A 14,261-nucleotide genomic window follows, 5' to 3' on the forward strand; every position below is an offset into this window, starting at 1 on the left:
GAGAATAACAACATATACCCCGAGGATATGTCCGGATTTCGATCCGGGCGGTCAGCAATAGACAATGTGATTGACCTGATTACCTGTGTGGAACACGGGATATCGGAGAGGAAGACAACAATAGCCATTTTTCTAGATAATCGTAAGGCCTTTGATTCTGTTGAACACGCTGCAATATTAACAGCCTTATCTGAACATGGAATTGGTGGTCGAATTTACTCGTGGATCGAAGATTACCTTAAGAATCGGACTGTCTTCATGGAAACAATGGAGGGGAGGATCGCACCTCTCTTCATACAGTTAATAGGGGCGTCCCGCAAGGTGGTGTCCTCAGCCCGACACTCTTCAACTTGTGTCTAATATCTCTTGTACGGAACCTCCCTGAGGGAGTAAAAATTACATTTTATGCAGATGACGTCTGCATATGGACGACCAATCAAAATCGCTTCATTTCTCAGAGGAAGCTTCAACACGCACTTCGAATAATTAGCAACTTCCTAAATTCACGCGGACTTAGCCTCTCACCAGAAAAAACTATTGCAATGGCATTCACACGCATGTCAATGAAAAGATTTCCCTTACTTTTGGCAGGAAGAACAATCCCTTACGCTTCACAGCATAAGTTTTTGGGATTTATTATTGACCGAAACCTTACATGGACCCCTCATATTAAGACGTTGAGGAGAAAGATAGACTCAGCAAATCACGTTCTCCGCTGCCTGACTGGTAAATCTTGGGGCAAATCAACATACTCCATGCTCAGAGTACAAAATTCCCTCGTAAATGGCTTGTTGCGGTATTCGTTAGCCGTGCTAAATACATGCACAAGCAACATGTCGAACCTTCAGGCAGGACAGAATAAATCGCTAAGGATATGCCTTGGATTGCCTCCAGATTCATCCACATTAGCAACACTTGCCGAAGCCCGCCAACTTCCACTTAACATCATGCGCATTCAAGAAGTTCCCCGCATTTACCTTAGATACAAAACTCAACATCATCATCATCACCTAATGAACGTACAACAAAGGCGTTCAGACGTCTCCGAAAATATTGCACAGCTACAGCGTAATATCCCGCAAGCTGCCGCTTACCCTGAGCCTCCCGATTGCCCACTTTGGATTTTACCTTCACCGAATGTTTCGCTGCATGTAGACGGCATTACAAACAAAACCACACAATCTAAAACTGTCCTGCTGCAATGTGCACTATCACATATACATTCAAGGTACACAAACTTTATACACATATATACAGATGGATCAACAACTGATATTTCTTCATCTTCAGGAATTCTGCAAATCGTTGAGTCTTTCAGACTTTTACGGAAAGTGTCATCCACTGCAGCCGAACTCCATGGCCTTAAAAGTCACTTCAACACATCTCGGCTTCTAATCTCCTACAAAAATGGGTCGTAATTTCAGACTCGCAAGCTGCACTGCAATGCTTTAAAAACCCTCTCTATAAAACAACAAATCAATCGTTAATTTCCTAACTTTTATATCTCCATGCGACAGCGATAGGCAATGGGCAGCACATTGTATTGCAATGGATACCGGGACACTGCGGCCTCCCTGGAAATGAAGCAGCAGATGCTGCTGCCACACACGGACACGACATGGAGTTTGGGGAAGATATACCTTTTACAAAAGCAGACTGTCGCCAGCTTGTTAATACACTAGGTAAGGATCACTTTCTTCGGACTTGGACATCGCCTGAAAGTCATCATGCGTACTCCTACCACATTGACCCCTGTTTACGAAACTTGCTTCCGAAAGGCCTTCCAAGGAAACTAGAAACGCTACTACATCGGCTAAGAATCAACGCGACCTACACAAATGGCCGCAAGTTTAAATTTGGGATTATATCTAGCCCCAACTGCAGTGCATGTGGAAAACCTGAGGATGTTAAACATATCATCTCCGAATGCCCGGTCTACAACACAGAACGTGCTAATCTTCTCATGTCCCTACCAGGTACTCCGACCGCCAATATAAACATATCTCAAATACTAGGCCCCTGGCTGTCGCCAGGCGAACAACGAAAGGCTGTGAAAATGCTTTCCATCTTTTTGGAGAGTACAGGCTTGGTGGAGAGACTTTAGTGTTAAATATCTGCTTTAAATATGTTCTTTATTTAATTGAAAAGGTACCAACCAATGTACGACTACCATTCTCCGTCCGAACTTTCTTTGTCTTAGAATGTGACCACGTGTGTGACAAACTATTCGTGACCGTGACTGTGATTGTGTCTGCGTTGGTGTCTGCGATTGCGGAGGACTCTTATACAGAGACAATTGAACACAGTTACCACTAGCAACTCTGCTACGCAATCTGTGTTATCACAACCGTGCCAAAGTGTGTGTGAATTTTTTCTCTTCTTTTCCCTTCCTCTCATATTCTTTTCTCCCCTTCCCCACATCCCAACAAAGTAGCCAGTCAAGGATACGCCTTGGCTTACCTCTTTGTTTTTCTCCCTTTAAGCCTAATAAAAAAATAAAAAATACCCCCCTGAAGAAGGTGCCGAGCCGGCACCGAAACGTTGGAACCCTACCTCCTTTATGGATTGGTTGGCGTTTGCCCTTCATTATACAGCGGGAGACGGGCACGGACTTTAGACACTTTAATATTACGAGCTGGAATGGTTGTCGCCTTGACGTTTACTGATGGGCTGTTCAACAGATCGGCAGGCTGTGTAGTTCTCGGACGGCTCGTTGGCTCCTCTTGGGCCATGGACTGGTAGCTCTCTGGTGGCTCCCTTCGGGTGGCTCCTTCGTCGGTCATGGAGAGGCATGTAGGGCACATCGAAGATTACTTCACCGGCCATAGACAGGCCAACTGCCAGCAGCTTTAGGGCAGCTAACTGATGGCATCCTTGTCCATCGGCATGTTCAGGGCGGGCTACTTTTTCCGGGTGGCTCCATCGTGGTTTAGATGGGGAAGACTGTCTTCTTTCGCTCTGTCACACGCTCGTCTCCCTTTTCGACCTCTCCATCGCCTGCCGCGGGGAAGCTTCCTCTTCCCCTTTTCCGGCCGACCTCCTTTCCACGGGCAATTTGATGGCGCCGCCGCCGTACCCCCGCGAGACAAGTCTCGATACCTCCCCACGCTGAGATCCATTCTGAAGGTCAACTCTCAATGGCGCGCCGCGACAAAACCGCACGTCCGCGACCTGGACAACACGGCGATAAATAGCGATGCGGCTCCTTACACCGACGTTCCTTACGGCTCCGCAGACGCCGCTGTGCACGTTATTCAAAAGGTATATTGTCACGAATGACAAATGATGAGGCGAAGAATGACTAAGGAAACTGAAACGTTTAATGGGGCGAACTTGGGCCCAAAACCAAAAAAGTGAAAGCCGTTTACAAATCCCTGTAACGCCGAATTGGAGCGCAGCTCTTGAGGAGGAGGAGTGAAGGGTACTGAAAGGAGGGTAGACCCCTCCTCCTCCCCTCATTCTTTAATATGCTCCGGGGGGGCGGTCACGTGACCTCGGGGGGGGGGGGGTGTCACGTGACTTCGGGGAGGGGGGTCACGTGACCTCGGGGGGTCACGTGACCTCAGAGGGGTCACGTGACCTCAGAGGGGTCACGTGACCTGGGGGTCACGTGGGGGTCACCTTGGGGTCACGTGACCTTGAGATGACCTTGGGAGGGGTCACGTGACCTTGGGGAGGAGACCACGTGACCTCGGGGGTCACGTGACCTCAGAGGGGTCACGTGACTTGGGGGTCACGTGACCTTCAAAGGGTCACGTGGGGTCTTGGGGTCACGTGACCTTGAGATGACCTTGGGAGGGGTCACGTGACCTCGAGGGTTCACGTGACCTTGGGAGTCACGTGGAGTCACGTGACCTTGAGATGACCTTGGGAGGGGTCACGTGACCTGGAGGGGTCACGTGACCTTGGGAGTCACGTGACCTTGGGATGACCTTGGTTACGCCGACGGCGACGCCGACGGCGACGGCGACGGCGACGCCGCTCAAGCCGGGAACGGGCCCCTAAGAGCTGCGCTCTAAAAGGAAACAGAAGATAACAAGAGAGCGTCGCGGGCGTCGAAGTCGGCGTGACAGCAGGATCGAACGCTGGGGCGAGACTGACTGCGGCTCGCCACGCGGAGCCCCTTGTGTACACGAGTAGGCTTCTGGAACAATCGGCGTAGAAGGTTCGGCATGCAGAACATTCGGACCTCGAACAAGCAACAGGGTTGTGGAATTTACCAGAAATCTAAATTGAAAGAATAAATAAAAGACGCGTCACTCCCAGGAACCGAACCCTGGGCTTCCGCACGACAAACAAGCGCGGTAACCACTCGGCCACGCACGCGCTCGCTCGCCGACGTGAGTGGCATTACCCCCCCCCCCCTCCTTTAAAAAGGTATTGTCTCGATGCCACGTGAAAGGCAACAAAAGCGAGCCAGATAAACAAAATAATGAAAATATACAGAGGCTGGTAAAACACAATCCTATCAAGCATTGCACAAGATCACAGTTCACATTCTTATAGCGCGTAGTACGGCTTTAGGCGCACGACGTAGACGACTTCCGGTCGTGGAGGGCGGCGTGATGAAGTCCGTGTTCCGTCGGATTCCCGAGTCGACTAAGCACTTTGTAGGGTCCGAATTAGCGCTTTAGGAGTTTCCCGCTCAGACCGTGCCGTCGTATCGGGGTCGAAACCCACACACGGTCTCCAAGCTTGAAGCGACCGTCGATCCGGCGAAGATTGTACCGGGTAGCGTCGACACTGTTGACCTTGAATTCGGAGTCGGGCGAGCTAGCGAACTTCGGCTCGTTGAGCAACCACCTGGGCGTCGGGGATCCCATCATCAGCTTGTTCGTTGGGTGGCATTGCGTCGAGCAGTGCATGCACCAGCTGAAAGGAGGTTACTCCTGTGGTCTCTTGCACCGCCGTGTTGTAAGCAAACGTGACGTACGGTAACACCTCGTCCCAAGTCTTGTGCTCTACGTCGACATACGTGGAGATCATGTCGACGATAGTTTTGTTTAGCCGTTCTGTTAGTCCATTTGTCTGCGGATGGTACGCAGTGGTTCGACAGTGGCCGGTACCACTGAGACGAAGGATCTTTTGCGTCAGCTGGGCCGTGAACAATGATCCACAGTCTGTAATGAGGACTTCGGGGGTACCGTGCCGGAGGACAATGGACTCGATGAAAAACTTGACGACTTCAGCAGTCGTACCTGATGGAACGGTTTTCGTGTGGGCATACCATGTGAGATAACCTGTATCGACGATTATCCAGCGGTTTCCCGAAGTTGTCGGCGGGAAAGGGCCAAGTAAATCCATTCCGATCTGCTGGAACGGCGCGGAATGGATGCAGAAGTCCTTACGGCATTGTCGGCGGTTTCTTGCGTCGCTGACACTCGTGGCATGATCGAGTGTAGAGGTGAACGGTCTTCGGTAACCTCGGCCAGTAGTACTTTTCACGAATCATGGCAAGCGTCCTGCTGTAGCCAAGGTGTCCAGCCGTTGGGTCGTCATGACATCCTGGGAAGATTTTTTTCCGAAGACTGTAAGGAATAACCATCAGCCATGCTGTGTTGTTGTTCACGAAGTTCTCTTTGTACAGCACCCCTTGCCGTAGGGAGAAGGTAGACAGGGTTCGTAAGAAAGCATGGAAAACCGCATTCGCTTGTCCCTTTCGGTGCTCAATGAGCGCCCGCAGTTTAGGGTCGTCTGGTTGGAGTGCTGCCATGTCACTGACATCCAGAGCGCCGACGAAACGCTCATCGTCGTCGTCTTCGATGCAGACAGGACTGGCCTCGACTGGGGCCCTTGACAGGCAGTCGGCGTCATTGTGCTTCCGACCGGACTTGTACACCACGATCATGTCAAACTCCCGAAGTCGTAGGATCCATCGGGTGAGGCGTCCGGAGGGGTCCTTCTGTTTCGCGAGCCAGCAGAGCGAGTGGTGGTCCGTGACCACGCTAAATGGACTTCCATACAAATATGGACATAACTTTGTTATTTCCCAGATGACAGCAAGGAACTCTTTTTCAGTCGTTGAGTAGTTCTCCGCCTTAGACAGCGTCCAACTTGCATATGCGATGACTCGCTTTTGGACTAGTACCGCGCCAAGTCCGGTGCTACTGGCGTCCGTGTGAATCTCTGTTTCAGCGAACTGGTTGAAATCGCCAAGAATCGGGGGCGTCCGGTGTCTTCGTTTGAGTTCATCGAACGACCGCTGGGATTCTTCTGTCCATCCAAATTTTACGGCGTCCTTCGTGAGGTGCGTCAGCGGTGCGCACACCTTGGCGAAGTCCCGAACAAGCCGTCTGTAGCAGGCACAGAGTCCGAGGAATCTTCTGAAGGCCTTCTTGTCAGACGGTGGCATAAATGTGGCTGCGGCGCGGGTCTTCTCGGGGTCAGGGAGAGCACCTCTCTTGTTCACGACGTGACCAAGGAATTTTAGTTCCCCATAGGCGAACCGACACTTTGTTGGCTTGAGTGAAAGGCCGGTGGCTTTGTTGGCTTGAAACACGGCACGAAGTCGTCTCAGGTGTTTGTTGAAATCCCGTGAAAATACCACGACATCATCCAGGTAGACGGGGCAGCTCTGCCCTTTCAGACCTTTCAGCATGGTGTCCATGGCACGCTGAAAGGTGGCTGGTGCTGTACAAAGTCCGAACGACATCACTTTGAATTCGTACAGTCCGTCGGGAGTGACGAAGGCAGTTTTCTCGCGGTCGCCGTTCGTCGACTTTAATCTGCCAGTAACCACTCTTGAGGTCCATCGACGAAAAATATCAGGAGTGGCGCAGTCGGTCTAAAGTATCGTCGATGCGGGGGAGTGGATAGACGTCCATTTTTGTCACAGCGTTCAGTCGACGATAGTCCACGCACAACCTCAGGGTTCCGTCCTTCTTCTTTACAAGGACGACTGGGGACGCCCACGGACTTCTTGAGGTTGAATGATGCCGTTGTCAAGCATTTCCCGCAGTTGATCTTGAATCACCTCCCTTTCCTCTAGGGATACTCGATACGGCGACTGGTGGACAGGGAGTGCGTCGTTTTCGGTAATAATGCGATATTTCGCCATTGGTGTTTGGCAAACTTTCGACAACGTGGCTAAACAGTCACTGTATTCGGCGAGGAGATCAGCCGATTCCCGGCGCTTAGGATCTGGGAGCTCGGAATCAATGTCCAGCTGCGGCGGCGACGTGCTCTTCTGCTAGGACGACGAGGCCTCCTGAGCTTTCCTCAGAGGTTGCGGTGAGCACGGCTGGCGCCTGAAGCTCCTCGACGTGGCCCACGGTGGTAACCATCGTTAGGTGCTGCGGCTCCTCTCGAAAGTTAGTCACGAGAACAGTTGTACGTCCTTTCTGGAGATCCATTACGCCTCGTGCGACGCCAATTCCTCTTTCAAGGAGCAGTTGGACGCTGTCTTCAAGAATAGTTTCACCGCGCATGGCTGCGTCGGTTATGACCATGGCGAAAACACCCGACCGCGGCGGCAGGTCTACACGGTCGGCGATAACTCGGATAAAGGTTGCGGTTCAGTTTCCTGAGTCATACCCCGGACGTCCACCAAAATGTCACGAATGACAAATGATGAGGCGAAGAATGACTGAGGAAGCTGGAACGTTTAATGGGGCGAGCTTGTGGCCAAAACCAAAAAGGAAACAGAACATAACGACAGTGCGTCGCAGGTGTCGAAGTCGGCGTGCAGCAGGATCGAACGCTGGGGCGAGACTGACTGCGGGTCGCCACATCCCCTTATGTAGAAGGGTTTGGATTTGGGCTAGTTGGTTGAACATATTTAGGGGTTAAAAGCGCTAAAAACGACGGACGAGTAGGAGAGACACACACCACAGACCGCTCTGTGGTGTGTGTCTCTCCTACTCGTCCGTCGGTTTTAGCGCTTTTATCCCCTTATGTACACACTTGGGCTTCGGCAACAATTGGCGTAGAAGGTTCGGCGTGTAGAACATTCGGACGTGGAACAAGCAACAGGGTTGTCGAATTTACCAAAAATCTAAATTGAAAGAATAAATAAAAGACGCGTCACTCCCAAGTATCGAACCCTGGGCTTCCTCACGAGTGTCAAGCGCGGTACCCACACGGCCACGCACGCGCTCGCTCGCCGAATGAGCGTGGCAATATTCAAACGTGCGCTGCTAGTTATTGTGCCGCTACATAATAGTGGCGACCAACTTGTTCTCCCACTTGCCTCAAGTTTTTACAACTATATTAGAGGTGCAGCACATAAACAATGGAACCAATTCTGACAGCTGCTTACTTGTTTATTTTAAGATTGTCACATCTTTGTTCTAGCGTACGAACGTGCGAGCGCAGGTGTAGTTGTTTATTCGCGATTGCTATAAAATGCACCACATCTTGTTCAGAGCATGAAGCTGCTGAAGCACGTAGAAAAACAAACAATTATTGTCCTCTTTGTTGTTGTACCCCAAATTATCTTCATTGTTCTGTCCTCTCAAAATATTACAAGGTAAGCAGGGCAAGGTCGAGAGACCTTGCCCTACTAACCTTATCAGTGTCATGAAACCTTAATCCTGCAATGTGTTAATAACTTTACTGGACCGTATTCGGGTGGGAATCTTGCGTATTAATTAACACGTTTGTATTTTGTTTGGTGCGCGTTTGACTTTGATTCATGCGTTGAGTCATGCTTCACTAATAAAACATTATTTCCTTAACTTGGTAAATGAGAACCTTAGAATTTTCATTAATGTGTTACTGTGGTGTGCCTGCATGTCTGCCTTTGTATTTGTCCGAAAAGTAAAAAATTGGGCCTTTGATTATACATCTATTATTCACTACGCGTCGGTCTTCTTTCTTCCCACAGTCGGGTGCGTCCACGAGAGCAAGCTCATTTACGATAAGCTGTGCAAGATGATGTGCCCCAATCCATGCGAGTAAGTTGGCCACTTGAAGGCACGTCTTCTACGCCAAAGTCCAACGGAATGACGACTTTGTGCGGGGTCCTTTTGTCATTTCATATGGGAGATTCCGGCAGTTTTGGCAGGTGATTACAAGATAGTCCTTGATTGTGCTCCTTCCCATTGCAAGATAGTCCTAGTTGCGAGCTGTACCAAGCGACGGGACGAATTGGACGCGATCCAAGTCGGTCTCTGGGCAAACCCCTGGACACGCAGGGGCTAGGTTAGGGTTGGCAAGTGACGTAAAAAAAGTGAAAGTGCTGACGACCGATTCACCAACGTTCTGTGGCAATGCATTGCATCGGTATCGGACTTATCGATTAATCTACTAGAAAGTTCTTATTTGGTGCCTTAGCAGACTCCGGACATCCTAACTTCGCCGGACAATAGGTCGCTAAGCAGGATTGAATTGCCTAAATTATATCAAAAGCTACGGCATATTTTTACTTGATTTCTAATTGAAATGTGCCGGTTAAGGCAAATACCTGAAAAGTTGATTAGAAAAGTAGAGATTAGGTAATTAATTTGCTAATTATACTTTGCACGCGACGTCAGCCGCGGACGATAACGTTATCTCGAAGGGATCACTTCCTTATATCAAGTACCTTTTTGTATTTTATACTTGGTGATTACTTGGATAAGTATTAGTATCAAAAGTGAAGTATTAGTGGAAAACTAAAAAGATATACAAAATTAATGTTTAAAAACTGCAGTGCACAAATATATGCAATATATTGTAGCGAAGGTGATGTCGCAGAAAAGAAGACAGCGAGGAGAAGAACACAGGGTGCTCGCGACAGAGTTGGAAGCCTACGAGCAAAGCAAGCGGAAGTCCAGTAAATGAACAGCTTGTAAGCGGTAAACGCTACATTGGTGGCAAAAGTGAAGCTCCGTTCCGGCCGACGTTTTCCCCAAAGCATGGAATCCACATCCGCTCCCCAAGGTGAACAGACCGCGAGTGTCAGCGCCGGAAATCTGGCCGCCTCGGACCCACCAGCATCCCAATTCGTAGCCCTTGTAACCAACCACCTCCAGCATGCCGAAGCCTCCTACGCACGGCGGGAGAGCCAGCTTCTGCAAAGCGCAACCTCGTCCTTTCGGGAATTGACAGAATCTCTCACTGAACGCGTCCAGCTTCTAGAGGACCGATTGCCTTGCCCCATGGAGCCCCGTGTCGTTGACGTTCCAGCCCAAACCCTCTTGGGGCACCCGAGCCTGCGACTAAAACCATCAACATACAACGGTACCGCTCCTTGGCCCCCCTACATATCACAATTCAACCTTATCGCTGACGCGAATCATTGGTCAGAGGTTAAAAAGGCTGAAGCGTTCGCCGCCCATCTCGCCGGATCAGCATTGAATGACCCTATTGCATCATTTGCCACCTGAAAATCGTCAATCCTACCAGGTTTTGGTCGCGGCATTGAACGAGCGTTTTGGGGAAGGGCCGCTTCGGTTCCTTCATCATCCACAACTTCGCAACCGTCGTCAGTTTGCGCTGGCGACAATTTCCGACCTCGCGGATGACATTGAGCGCTTCGCACGTCTTGCGTTCCCAGACTGCCCAGAGGACATGGTGGAGGCTGTCGCTACCATGACATTTATCGACGCAGTCTCGTCTGTTGATGTACAAGATGCGGTTCGCCTTGCACGCCCTAAGACTCTGTGGGTAGCACACACTTGTGCCTTGTAGCTACAGGCTGCTCGACAGGAGCCTCGATCCGCGCGTGTAGAGTCGTTCATGAAACCGCAAACTCCAGCTATAAAGACGCCAACATCTCCAGCTCCAATTTGCTGGAATTGCCACCAGCAAGGTCACACGGGGTTGCAGTGCCCAAACCATGACCTTGGCTCTGTTTGCCGGACATCAACGACAATGGCTCCATGAGGAATTACGTCAACTCGCGTCTTGGCTTCATCTTTGACTTCCATCTACCTCCAAGCCGTCGTAGACCAGTGCGTGCACTTGTCGATACCGGCGCAACAACCTCTGTAATCCGGCCAGAAGTTTTGGTGAACGCAAACCGAGTTGTCCCAGCAAACTCCGGTGGCTATGCTCTACAGACCGCAACAGGGGAGACTGTAGCTGTACTCGGCTACACTACCGTGCCTTTCACCGTGGGAAGTCTTCAAGCTGCTTTGCCCGTTGTCGTCGCGGCAGTCGAGGAGCAGTGCATTCTTGGCGTTGGTTTTCTCAAAGCACACAAATGCGTGCTTGACGTCAATGCCGGATTTCTGCATTTGGGAACCGACTCGTTTCCCCTGGGTGCTGTCACAGTGACGGTTCTCTGCGACAGTGGACTCCCAATAAATGCCGAGTTCTCGTGTCCGTGTCTCTACGTTTTAGCAACCAAGTTGGCCCCACACGTGTTACCTCTGTACGAGGGCGCGACTGTTGGCCTTGATAAAATAAAAATGGCACGGGTAAGCTTCATCAGCTACTTGAAAGATTGACAAAGCTTTTCAGCACGGGAGACAGAGATATGGGCTTGTCATCACCAGCAACACACCACATCGTGACGGGACAGGCTACCCCTGTACGACAGTCTCCTCGACGCGTTCCCCTTGCACTTCTGCTAATAACGTGATAAAGGCTATGCTACAGCAGGGCGTGATTAAACCCTCGTGTTCCCCTAGGTCTTCACCAGTCACACTGCTGAAGAGAAAAGAGGAGTCAACACGTTTTTGCATGGATTATCGACGACTTAATGATGTCACCAAGAAGGACTCTTTTCCTTTGCCTCGAACGGACGATATCTTGGACGCTCTCGCAGGCTGCGAGTGGCTTTCTACTCTTGATCTCAAGAGTGGATATTGGCAGGTTCTCGTACACCCGGATGATCGAGAAAAGACTGCCTTTACTAGAGGTCAGGGCACATATCAATTCCGAGTGATGCCATTCGGGTTCTGCAACGCCCCGGCTAAATTCCAGAGACTAATGTAATCTGTGCTGCATGGTCCCGTGGGCACAGTTTGTCTTGTATACCTCGACGGCATTGCGGTATTGGGCAAGACATTTTCCGATCACCTGGCGAATCTCGAGCTTGTGCTTGCACGACTTCAAAAGGCAAACCTAAAGCTTACACCAAATAAATGTGCGCTGTGCACAAGGCAGGTTTAGTACCTCGGGCACATCATTTCGACGGACGGGGTTTCCACAGATCCTCGGAAACTCTCTGCTATTGCCGAGTGGCTAACCTCGAGATCCACCGCTGACGTTCAAAGATTCATTGGGCTGGCATTGTACCACCGAAGATTCGTCCCTAGTTTCGCCCACATCACCAAGCCCTTGTATATCCTGACAGAAAAGAAAGCTTCGTTTGTCTGGTCCCCAGAATGCCAACTGGCCTTTGAGAAACTCAAAACGGCCTTCACGTCTCTGCCAACTTTTGCCTTCCCAAAAGACACAACACCATTCATCCTTGACATCGACGCTAGCGCCTCGGCAGCCGGTGCTGTACTATCGCAAGAACAAGATGGGCATGAGCGAGTCATTGCGCATCATAGTAAGGTTTTTACGAAGCCAGAACGCAACTACTGCACCACCCAATGCGAACTTTTGTCGATCATCAAGGCCATAACTCATTTCCATAATTATTTTCCGAGACGGAAATTCATCATCCGAACCGACCACGCATCATTAACTTGATGTTGAGTTTTAAGACACTGATGGACAGGTCGCCCGATGGCTGGAACGCCTTCACCAATACAACTTCAATATACAGCATCGCCACGGTTCACTCCACACCAATGCCGACGGCCTTTCGCGCTGCCCATGCGGTGAGCAGTCGCGCAAGTAGTGCACAAGCATTGCAAAACGCAGCTGCATCTCGCTCAAAGCAATTCCTTGTGGAAACGAAGCGTGGACACCGGAAAGTCTTCGGGCAACTCAACTTGACGATCCAGACATCGGCCTGCTCGTACAATGTAAAGTGAAGTATAGAAGACCTTAAGGCGAAGAGGTATCCAGCTTATCTCCTACCCTTAAGGGCTGTGAAAAAATTGTAAGGGTGCAGGCGAGCTGGTGGAAGTTAACCATAGTTTTGTTTAACCCGAGACTGGGGTATTTCGGAAAAGGGACGAGAAGAAAAGAGGCCACAAGGAGGCGACGTCTCAATTGAGACGTCGCCTCCTTGTGGCCTCTTTTCTTCTCGTCCCTTTTCCGAAATACCCCAGTTTCGGGTTAAACAAAACTATCCTTAAGGGCTACTTGGTGCAATGGGACTCTTTATACCTCCGCGACAACGTTCTCCATCGACGCTGGGAGCCCGATGCGGGTGGTTTTGTCGTCTGGCAACTGGTACTGCCACACACAGCCTGCTCCCACGTATTTCAACAACTGCACAGCAGTCCAGAAGGAGGACACTTCGGCGTGAGTCGCACGATAAAGAAGATTCGCCAACGCTTCTACTGGCTGCAGTGCCACAGTGACGTGAAACAGTGGTATCGTCAGTGCGACTTGTGCGCCTCCCGTAAAGGGCCTCACGCCAAACAGCGAGCGCCACTTCAAGAGCATGTGACGGGGTCACCTTTTGAGCGCGTTGGCATTGACGTGCTAGGCCCACTTCCCCGATCTAAATCTGGGAACAGGTTGTTGCTAGTCATCGTTGACTACTTTACAAAGTGACCGAAGGTTATTCCGATTCCAAACCAGGCCTCCCGTGAAATTGCTGACGCCCTGGTGAAGAATTGGATCACTAGGTACGGGGCGCCCCTGAGCATTCACTCGGAGCATTCACTCGGAGCACCGTACAGCAGCTCACGAGGTCACCGGTTATACGCCAGCGATGATGCTGCTCGGCCATGACGTTCGTATGCCCTGTGAACTAACCATCCGACGAGCATCAGAACCGGCCACAGACCCTGTGTCTTTCGTGAGCGAACTGAGAACAAATCTCGAGCGAATGCACGCATTTGCTCGACAACGGCTGTCAAGCGGCCTCGCTCGCATGAAGAGCCAGTGTGACGCACAGGTCACAGCACGCCCTTTTTCACCAGGCGACAGGGCATGGTTGTAGAACCCGATTCGGAAGCGAGGACTGTCCCCAAAGCTGCAGCGTCACTGGCAGGACCCTTTACAATCGTGAAACGGCTCAGTGACGTGGTCTATTGCATACGTCAAAACGATCGATCCCGGGCTCTCGTGGTTCACCGTGATCGACTGTTCTTCTATGAAGGACTTCGCTAAACCTGTATAAAATTCCAGAAGACGGGAGGGGGATAATGTAGCGAAGGTGATGTCGCGGTAAAGAAGACAACAAAGAGAACACAGGGTGCTCGTGACAGAGTTGGAAGCCTTCGAGCAAAGCAAGCGGACGTTCAGTATATGAACAGCTTGTAAGC

This window comes from Ixodes scapularis, unplaced genomic scaffold (assembly GCF_016920785.2).
Source record: "Ixodes scapularis isolate PalLabHiFi unplaced genomic scaffold, ASM1692078v2 PGA_scaffold1__304_contigs__length_218370807, whole genome shotgun sequence".
Lineage (NCBI taxonomy): Eukaryota > Metazoa > Arthropoda > Arachnida > Ixodida > Ixodidae > Ixodes > Ixodes scapularis.